We start from the raw sequence: 11,934 nt of genomic DNA on the forward strand, positions 1-11,934 counted from the left end.
CAAAAGCATGAAACCTTCACACATGCATTGAACATATAATAAACACATAATTTAACAGTTAATATTTTTATGACTCGGTTTCTTGGTCCCGAAACCACTTTCTGACTAGGGTCAATTAGGGCTGTCATAACTCTCCCACACTTAAGAAATTTTCGTCCCCGAAAATCTTACCGGTGAATAAGTTAGGATATCTATCCTTCATAGAGTCTTCTAGTTTCCAAGTAGCTTCTTCAACCCCATGCTTAAGCCACAGTACCTTCACTAATGAGATTTTCTTATTTCGTAGTTCTTTTACTTCACGAGCCAAATACGAACCGGTTCTTCTTCGTACTCAAATCAGTTTGAATCTCAATCTCAGATGGATTATTATGTGCGATGGATCGAATCTATAACGTCGAAGCATCGAGACTGAAAAACCTGTGAATCTTTTCAAGTTCAGGGGGTAAATCAATCTGTATGTGACTGGCCCATTCGTTCAGATACTTCATGCGGTCCAATGAAACTCGGACTCAATTTGCCTTTACAGCCAATCTGAGCATTCTTTTCCAAGGTGAACTTTAGAAACACTTTGTTCATACCTGATATTCATATCTTTTCACTTTAATCCACGTACGACTTCTGCGATCTGAACTGCATTTAGACTTTCACGAATTACTTTTACTTTCTGCTCAGCATCTTTAACCAAATCAACCCCGAGATTTTATTTTTATTAAGCTCGATCCAAAACAATGGTGTACGGCATTTACGACCGTATAAAGCCTCGTAAGGTGCCATCTTAATGCTTGATTGAAAACTATTATTGTAAGCGAATTCTATCAAAGGAAATATCGTTCCCATGAACCACTAAACTCAAGGATGCAACATCTCAACATATCCTCGAGTATCTGAATGATCCGCTTGGATTGACCATCAGTCTGGGGATGAAAAGTGGTGCTAAAATGCAACTTGGTACCCAATGCTTCTTACAATTCTTCCAAATCGCGATGTGAATCTCGGATCTGTATCCGACACAATAGAAATAGGTACCCCGTGTAACCTCACAATCTGAGAAATATACAACTCGGCTAGTTTGTCAAGTGAATAATCCGTACGTACGGAAATAAATGAGCCGACTTTGTCAATCTATCAACAACAACCCAGATCGTATCTTTCTTGGTTGACGACAACGGCAACCCAGATACAAAATCCATCGTGACTTGATCCCATTTCCATTCGGGTATCATGATCGGCTGAAGTAATCCTGAAGGCACTTGATGTTCCGCTTTCACTTGTTGACATACCAAACACTTCAAACAAAGTCAGAGATGTCTCGTTTCATACCAGGCCACCAAAACTGACGTTTCAGATCGTTGTACATTTTCGTGCTACCGGGATGGATCGACATTCGGCTATTATGAGCTTCGTTCAAAATAATCGAAATAAGTTCTGAATTTATTGGAGCACACAATCGACTTTTGAACCTCAAAAAATCGTTGTCATCAATTTGAAACTCTAAATCCACATTCAAAACACATTCAGCTCATTGAGCCACCAATTCATCCTCAACTTTCTAGGTTTCACATATTTGATGAATCGATAACGGTTTGGCTTTTAATTCTGCTACTAACACATTATCGGATGAAACGGACAAGTGAACATTCATCGCTCGTAAAGCAAACAGTGATTTGTGACTCAAAGCATCGGCAACCACGTTAGCCTTTCCAAGGTGATAGTCAATAACAAGATCATAATCTTTCAACAATTCAAGCCAACGTCTTTGTCTCAGATTCAAATCTTTTTGAGTCATTAAATATTTGAGGCTTTTATGATCTGAATATACATGACATCTTTCTCCGAACAAGTAATGTCGCCATATTTTTAAAGCAAAAACTATGGCGGCTAATTCGATATCATAAGCCGGATAGTTTTTCTCATGTGGCTTCAATTTCCTCAATGCGTAAGCTACAACTCGACCATCTTGCATGAATACACAACCCAGCCCATGTAAGGACGCATCACTGTAAATGACAAACTCTTTACCAGATCCAGGCTGCACTAACACTGGGGCTTCCGTCAAAAGCGTTTTCAGTTGGTCGAAACTTTTCTGGCACTTTTCTGACTATTCGAACTTAACATCTTTCTGAAGTAGTTTCGTCATTGGTGTGGCTATCATCGAGAAACCTTTTACAAACCGTCTGTAGTAACTAGCAAGTCCCAAAAAGCTCTGAACTTCAGTAATATTTCTCGGGGGCTTTCAATCAAGTATGGCTGAAATTTTGCTCGGATCAACTCGAATTCTCGATGCAGATACTACATGTCCCAAAAAGCTAACTTCTCTCAACCAGGATTCACATTTACTAAACTTAGCATATAACTGCTTATCCCGTAAAATCTGAAACACTAATCTCAGGTGCTCGGCGTGTTCAGTTTCATCGTGTGAATAAATCAAGATGTCATCTATAAACACAACTATAAACCGGTCCAAATACTGCCTGAAAATTCAGTTCATCAAATCCATAAATACTGCAGGAGCATTAGTGAGCCCAAACGGCATCACTAAGAACTCGTAGTGACCGTATCTAGTTCTGAAAGTAGTTTTAGGTATATCTGAATCTCGAACTCGCAACTAATAATAACCCGATCTCAAATCAATCTTTGAAAACACTGAAGCTCCCTTTAGCTGATCAAACAAATCATCAATACGTGATAACGGATATTTATTCTTTATCATCACTTTATTCAACTGACGATAGTCGATGCACAATCTCATGGTTCTATCTTTCTTTTTCATGAACAATACTGGTGCACCCCAAAGTGAGAAACTCGGTCGAGTGAAACCTCTATCCGTCAACTCTTGCAACTGAGTTTTCAATTCCTTCAATTCCGTTGGTGCCATACGGTATGGCGCTATCGAAATTGGTGTAGTCCCAGGTTCAAGTTCAATACCAAACTCTACCTCCCGAACAGGTGGTAACCCTGGCAATTCCTCGGGAAAAACATATGGATACTCACAAACCACTGATACTGATTCAAGCTTCTTTTCTGATTCTTTACTATCAAGTACGTATGTAAGATACACCTTACACCCCTTTTTGACATATTTCTGAGCCAACATCGAGGATATAACTGCTGGTAACCCGTTCATATCAGTAGACTCAACTCGGATTATCTCATCATTTGCGCATCTCAAATCAATAGTCTTTCTTTTGCAATTCACAACTGCATCATGAACGGTCAACCAATCCATACCGAGAATAACATCAAATTCACTAAACGGTAGAAGCATCAAATCGGCCGGAAAATAGGAACCTCGGATTATCAGGGGACATTTCCTGCACACTTTGTCGACTAACACATATTGACCCAAGGGATTTGACACTCGGATTACAAACTCAGTAGACTCAACAGGTAGAGTCTTACTGGATGGTAAAGTCTCACATACATATGAATGAGTAGAACCAGGGTCAATCAAAGCAATCACATAAGTATCAAAGAGAGTAAAAGTACCGGTAATAACATCAGGCGAAGAAGCATCCTTGCGTGCGCGTATAGCATACGCTCTAGCAGGAGCACGAGCCTCGGATCTGGTTCTAGCATCTCTAGACCCTCTCTGACCGCCACTAGCATTCCCCGTATTCCTAGGTGGTCTACCTCGTGCTGTAATACTCGGTTTCCCACTCTGGTTCACATTTTGCTCGGATAATCTCGGGCAGTCTTTAATAAAATGGTCGGCTGACCCGCATTTATAACAGGAGCGGTCATGAAACCTATAACTCCCCAAATGCCATTTACCAAAATACTTGCACTCTGTCCTGTCCCGACGATCATTTCCAACACTGGCAACTGAAGTTGCTCGTGTACTCATAGGGGGTCGATCGTGGTCTCGTCTGGAAAAACCTGAAATATTCTTTGATCGGCTAGAATCATCTCAAAATTTCTTCGATGATTGCTGAAAAGACTTTCCTGAAGATCTTTTACGAAATTCTCCAGCTTCGACATCAGCTTTCCTTTTTTCTTTACTAAGCTCTTCGGCCTTGCAAGCTCGCTCGACAAGTATTACAAACTCTCGTATTTCAAGAATGCCAACAAACATCTTTATATCTTCATTCAGCCCATCTTCAAAACATTTACACATAATAGCCTCAGACGATACACATTCCCGAGCATATCTATTGAGTCTGACAAACTGCCGTTCATAATCGGTAACTGACATGGAACCCTGTTTAAGCTCAAGAAATTCTTTTCATTTCTGATCAATGAACCTCTGACTGATATATTTTTTTCGAAATTCAGTTTGGAAGAACTCCCACGTCACCCGTTCTCTGGGTACAGCAGAAACCAATGTGTTCCACCAATAGTAAGCAGAATCACGTAGCAAGGGTATAGCACATTTCAGGCATTCATCGGGTGTGCAAGATAGTTCATCAAGTACTCGAATAGTGTTGTCCAACCAAAATTCAGCTTGCTCGGCATCATCACTATCTGTAGCTTTAAATTTAGTAGCCCGTGCTTTCGGATTCTGTCAACCGGGGACTTATTTAACCTTGTCTGATCAGTTACCAGAGGTATCGTAGGTGCAGAGGGTGTACTATTCGGGAGTGGGGGTTGTGGAACAGCCGTATTGGTTCGAATGTATTGGTTGAACCAATCATTCAATACACTATAGAAAGCTTGTCTAGCCTCATCGTTCTGATTGCTTGCAATAGGTTGAGAGTCCATCGGCGCTATCCCAGGTGCGAGAGCAGGCGCTACACTCTCAACATCATCAGCTACCGCTCGATTGGGATCGGGATCCATTATTATACGAAAACACATTTTTAACTGTCAGAATTCATCATACTATCGTATTAATACTATATGGCATGTATAGCTAGACTCAAACACTCTACGTTAGTCCTAGAATCGACTAAACCGTAGCTCTAATACCAATAAAATGTAACACCCCTAGGTCGAGTCCGATCACCGATTTAGGCTATGAGGTATTACCAAGCTAAACATTTAATTTCAATCACATAATCTATCAACAAAAGCAGAAATCGAACTGAATACATACAGATTTATAAGTTATAAAATGCCATCTTCATACGGCCAAGATATTTACAATTACAAAACGTATTTTGTCAACAGTCCAAACTATACATGCCATATCGGGACCAAACTATAACTGTACCAACAAGATCGATAGTACGATGAACTGCTGACGATCCCCGAGTCGGTGGCCAAAATCAACAATCTATAAAACAGAGAGAAAAGAAATAGAGTAAGCTTTCAAGGCTTAGTAAGTTTTAAGCATTTCAACAATTAAAAACATATCATTTAAATCGAACAATGAATATTACCAAATTCATATTCTAATTACAATCACTAGACCAAATATGCACAAGTATACCACACATAAAGACTATTGGCCGAATATAATACACAAAGAATTTTTTAGCACATGCTTTACTTTACTATATGGCTCATACAACTAATTTAATTCACATAATTATATCGTTGTTTGATACTAATGACTCACTTTGCAATCAATTCACATAACGGTATATAATACGTATATACGTACCTGGTCATTACCATGTATCATACATATTCAATAATAGTTAACTTTGAACATTTGAGTTTGTAATCTCATTCGAATCACCAGCGTTAAGCCTGCTAGGTTTCAAACCCGAATCCCGTTACTAGCTCAAAGTCTGCGGAACTTTAAGCCTGGATATAATACTAGCACCAAGCCTACGGGATTTAACCCGGATATACATTACCAGCACAAAGCCTGCGGGATTTGACCCGGATATACATTACCAGCACGAAGCCTGCGGGATTTGACCCGGATATATATAATATATCGAGAGCTAAGCATATTTACCCACATGATAATTTGGCTCACATAACATATCACATTTGTACTTCACTTTATTCATTCGAGTATGAGCACAAAACGAAAATACACATTCAATATAACTTTCGGTTCAACAATTTTCCACAAGAGCATATAACCATTTCCCTATCTCAGCTTAACTCTTAATTTCTATTCGATTATATTCCATATACTCAAGTTATTTATTAAACAACCTTATTAAAGTAGAGACAATAGATTGCAATTCATTTATCATGCTTATCTCATTACATCAATTATGTAATAACTGTAATTACTCAAAACTTACCTCGGATATTTTTGAACAGTTGCGGATAGGCTATTCGATCGCTTTCTCCTTTCCCTTATCTGGTCTAGTTCCTCTTTGCTCTTGAGCTTAAATTTAAACAAATGAATTTGTTTAATCATTTCGAACATTAAAAGCCCTTTTAAAGTACTTAACCCTTATACTCAATCATGAAACCAAACCATATACCTAATTATTTTATCACATCACCTTAAGCACACATATTAACTATCATACACCCATTTCACATGCCAAGTTACAATAGATAAATAAAAAATCCATACACACCAATAATTTAATTACCCATTTCGACTTTATAGGGTAACTTCAATACATTATGTTTATACAATTTGCCATACACGTACTACATTTTTAACAAGCCGAAATTACTCTTACATATTATCCATTGTAATCATTTCATAGATATAAAACATAGTTGAAAAATCCTTAGCCTAAATGCATATAATAACACCCAAATCATCAACTATTTTAACGCACATGACACATAAGGTTAACTAAAACTCCATTCAATTTTAAGGTATTAACCCTATTAAACTCATATCATGACCATACCTAATCGAATCCAAGTAGAGGATTAATTACAACCACGTATACACCAATATATAATTATAACATGCTTTTATATCATATATATCCCATTCGGCCCTAACCACTCAAACTTAGCTTTCATATACAAATTTCATCTCATGATCAATTGTAGCAAATTACACATAGGTTACATTATTGCCAAACAATGACCGATTATGTATATCAATTAAATAGTTCACATAACACATAACTCAAATAACCAAAGTTCATACAACCCCAGATGTCTAAATATGAATATCCCTCAAATTTTCTTATGACTTAACCTTTTTCTCCTTTTAGCCTAATATCCATTAACATTTAGTTCACATACACAAGCATAATCCCTCAAGACTTATTATATTTTCAAGTATATATCAAATCTATATAGTCGAATATATATATATTTATTTAGTTCATCAAACCAATATTTAATCCTATTTCCCTTAACACAATTTTATTCGGTAATAACCACAATCATTTAACCAACTAAAATAATAAACCACAACATTTTAAATTCATCTTATTCCTCTCCCTTTTGACTGAATGAATATTTATCAAATGAAAACTCAACTAAACAACAACGCTTTTCTTTCTAAAATGCATATACACTCATACGACAACTTTCAATTTGTACTTTTCAACCATGAATTCTACTCATTCAACCATCATTTAAGCTATTTAACAATTAACTAACATCTTCCCAAAAAAACTTATCAAAATAATACCAATTTAGCACTTGCCGAATGGACATTTGTTCATTGATTCATGAATTTAAACCATGGGTTAAATAAGCTATGTACTTATCAATTTAATCTTATAGTCAATTAAAATAAAAGATCACACTGCATACCTTAAATTAGGATAGCCATGGCTGAATACCTTGGTTTCCTCTTCAATATTTCCTTTCCCAAATTCAGAAAATCAAGAAGAAAGATGAGCATATATATATTTTTTATCATCTTTTATTATTTTACTAATTAATTTATTTTGAAAATAAAGCCATCACTTATTATAATACTAAAAAAAACATATATTATACAGCAACCATCATTTATGGCCGGCCACTAAACAAAATTAGTGCATTTGACATGCAAATCCCTCATTCATGCATTATTTGGTACTTTAAAATTTACCTATCACACTTTCAATTTTTATGACATGAGTCCTATCTTAAAAATTTCACATACAAATAACCAAATCAAAGCATGAAACTTTCACACATGCATTTACACATATAATAAACACAGAATTGAATAGTTAATTATTTTTATGACTCAGTTTTGTGGTCCCGAAACTACTTTCCGACTAGGGTCAAATTAGGGCTATCACAAGTTTGAAGATAGCACCTTATGAAGCATTGTATGGTCATAAATGTCGGACGCCATTGTATTGGACTGAACTCAAGGAAAATCAGATTTATGGAGTTGATCTAATAAAAGAAACCAAAGAAAAAGTGAAAGTGATTCGAGATTTTTTGAAAGCTGCATCGATAGACAGAAATCTTATGCGGATTTGAAACGAAAGGAAATTGAATTTTAAGTTGGTGATAAGGTATTTTTAAAAGTGTCTCTATGGAAGAAAGTTATTAGATTTGGATGGAAGGGCAAGTTGAGTACGCGTTTTATTGGACCATATGAAATAATTGAAAAAGTTGGACCAGTAGCTTATCGGCTAGCATTGCTATCTGAATTACAGAAGATGCATGATGTGTTCCATGTATCTATGCTACGTCGGTATCGTTCGAATCCTTCACATATAATTACACCGACGGAAATTGAGTTACGACAGGATATGACTTACGAAGAAGAACATATTAAGATTTTAGCTCGAGAGCTCAAACAACTAAGAAATAAAAATGTCGCTCTCGTGAAAGTATTGTGGAAAAAGCACGGGGTAGAGGAGACTACATGGGAACCTGAGGAAACTATGAGAAATCAATGTCCACACCTGTTTACCGGTAAGATTTTCGAGGACGAAAATCCTTAAAGGGGGGATGTGACAGCCCAAAATTGACCCTAGTCGAGAAGTGGTTTCGGGACCGCTAATGTAACACCCCGAACCCGAGTCCGTCACCGGAGTCGAATACGAGGTGTTGACAGACTTTTAAAAATTTTTCCAGACACTGCCCAGTCTGAGTACTAGTCGCTTCAAAAATCGTATCTTGAGTTTCACAACTCAAAAATCAGTTTTGTGATTTTCCCCTGAAACTAGACTCATGTCCCCACCTATGTATTTTTTTCTAGAATTTTTGATCGGGCCAATTAGTACAGTTTATTAGTCAAAATCTCGCATGTTACAGAGGTCGACTACACTGACCTCTTCCTATTACGACTTGGATATCTCTCTGCACAGAGCTTCAATACTGATGCCGTTTGTTTCTATGGAAACTAGACTCAGAGAGGAATCCATGCATATATGGTATGACCCCTAATTATCTCTGGTCCATTTATAATGAATTTCCAAAGGAGGAACAGGGAATCCAGAAACTGTTCTGGCCCCGTTCCACAAGAACCCGAATATCTCTTACTTTACTGTTCATATGATTGTTTCGTTACTTCCATATGAAAGTAGGTTCATCAAGGTTCGATTACATAATTTATTCACTATTTAATTCCACTCCTACGAATTTTTGTGATTTTTCAAATCTACACCACTGTTGCTGTCAGCATCTGTTTTCAAGGTAAACTTTACCTATTTTGTGGTTACCATGGACCAACTAGGGTTTTGCCATACATAGGTCCACATGTGATCATATTTAGCCATTCCAATGGCTGATCATTAGCCCAACGCTTCCATTTCAAACCATAGTCACATCGTGAAACCATATATACATACATAAACACAAATGGTCTAATGCCATACTCCACTTCTACGAGCCATTTTCGCATGGCTTTACACACATACATCACAAAAAGAACTTAAACAACAGGGGGTAGTCCTATACATGCCATATCCAGAGTTCAACTAAAAGAGTACCAAAAGAGCTTTGATAGTGTAGATGACTTCGACTTCGCTGATCCCGAATCCGATAGCTAACGAACAAAATCTATAAAACAGAGAGCCAAAGCAACAGGGTAAGCATTTTAAGCTTAGTAAGTCTCAAGTAATCAAATCGGCTTTGACTACAGTATTACATTCACATAGCTAACTAAGTCACTTTATTAACACACATTCTCATAATCATACTTACTTCACACTTCATCAACATATATACACAAGGTATCAACCTTTCTAAAAGCCGAAAGTTCGTTAGCCGATCGCACGAATACTATTTAAAACGAATCGACTTTTCCAATGCACATGCAAACATACCTTATCGTTCGGGTTGGTCGAGCATATTTATTGAATTAGTTACAGCACAAAACGTTCACATTCAAACCCAAGTTTCTTCGGTATTTAACCGAATATAGCCGCAAACACATTTGCCTTCGGGTCTTAACCCGGACATATCAACTTGCATAATTGCCTTCGGGTCTTAGCCCGGATATATCATCTCGCATAATTGCCTTCGGGTCATAGCCCGGATATATCAACTCGCATAATTGCCTTCGGGTCTTAGCCCGGATATATCAACTCGCATAATTGCCTTCGGGTCTTAGCCCGGGTATATCAACTCGCATAATTGCCTTCGGGTCTTAGCCCGGATATATCAACTCGCATAATTGCCTTCGGGTCTTAGCCCGGGTATATCAACTCGCATAATTGCCTTCGGGTCTTAGCCCGGATATATCAACTCGCATAATTGCCTTCGGGTCTTAGCCCGGATATATTCCAATGCTCATGCACACATATATCAATAATCATAACACATCCATATCATTTCTTCGTTACTAAGGCTCAAACACAAAACATTTATTAAACCTTTCAAATTTCGGCTCAGTAGCCACACACAAAGAGCATGATTTCAATTGGCTTTATAACATAATCTCTAAGCACATTCGACTATCCGTCATAGTATGACTATTCATTTCAATATAATTCAAGTAGGGTCATTACTCGAAGACTTACCTCAAATGTCGTCGAACGACTTCAATGGCTATTCAATTACTTTTTCCTTCCCTTTATCGGATCTAGTTCCCCTTTGCTCTTGAGCTTAAGTTCAACAAAATTTAAAATAGTCATTAATCGACTATTCAAGTATTACTTTCAGAATAATATATATATTGATCCGACTTTCACACACATAGATTATAGTAAGCTTTATAATAATCAATAAATAATTCATCGGCAAACTTTCATTAATGTTTACAACAAAATCACATATTCACTACGAGCTGTTTTCCTGAGCAGTAGTTACTAAATTATTTATAACTGGAGGTACTAAACTTCAAATCACTTGCCGTTAATTTTCCCTGAATATAGACTCGTATATCTTCCATCCATAAAATTTTCAGAATTTTAGGCTTGGCCAATCAATACCAGATTTTTCTTAAAGTTTCCCCTGTTTCACTGTTTGACTATTCTGACCACTCTTCACTACGAATCCAATTTCTCACTTTACAGAATTCAAAATGTGTTGTATTTGATCTCATTAGAAACTAGACTCATTAAGGAGTCTAAGCATATAAATTTTATCTTATAATCATTTTTTTACAATTTATAATGATTTTCTAAAAACAGAACAGGGAATCCAGCAGTCATTTTGACTCAGCCCCACAATACTTCAAATATCTCAAGATCGGTAACTCTTTTGTTTTTATAGTTTCTTTTGTAAGAAAATAGACTCTTCAAGCTTTAATGACATAATTCACTCAGCTTCTAATTCAACTCCTACAATTTATGGCGATTTTCCAAAATCACCTTACTGCTGCTGTCCCCAAACAGATTATTACCAAATCAAATACTAACATTAGCATTTCACCTTAATAGCTAGCTTACCAAGCCTTAATTTAACATATAATTCACCCATATCATATTCAGCTATATATACATTTACCATATTTCCATTTCAGCATATATAACTAACATTTATTCCGAAATTTTAATATCTAATTGCTTATAACTTTCTTCGGATGTCGTCGACTAATTGATCGGCTACTCAACTACTTTCGATTTTCCCCGATCTAAATCCAATTTCTTGGTTTCTTGATCTTAACATATTCAAATAAATCTCGTTTTAACATATTTTCATTCAATTTAGTCTAATAACGCATAAATGGGTAAATTACATTTTTACCCCTAATATTTCGCACTTTCACAATTTAGT

At 36.6% G+C, this 11,934-nt stretch overlaps 1 pseudogene; it reads left to right on the forward strand.

The window, feature by feature from the left end:
• Positions 1–8,675, forward strand: part of LOC121224948 (uncharacterized) — a 12,304-nt pseudogene extending 3,629 nt beyond the window's left edge.
• The last annotated feature ends 3,259 nt before the right edge of the window (positions 8,676–11,934 follow it).

The sequence above is a fragment of the Gossypium hirsutum genome, chromosome D13 (genome assembly GCF_007990345.1).
Source record: "Gossypium hirsutum isolate 1008001.06 chromosome D13, Gossypium_hirsutum_v2.1, whole genome shotgun sequence".
Taxonomy (NCBI): domain Eukaryota; kingdom Viridiplantae; phylum Streptophyta; class Magnoliopsida; order Malvales; family Malvaceae; genus Gossypium; species Gossypium hirsutum.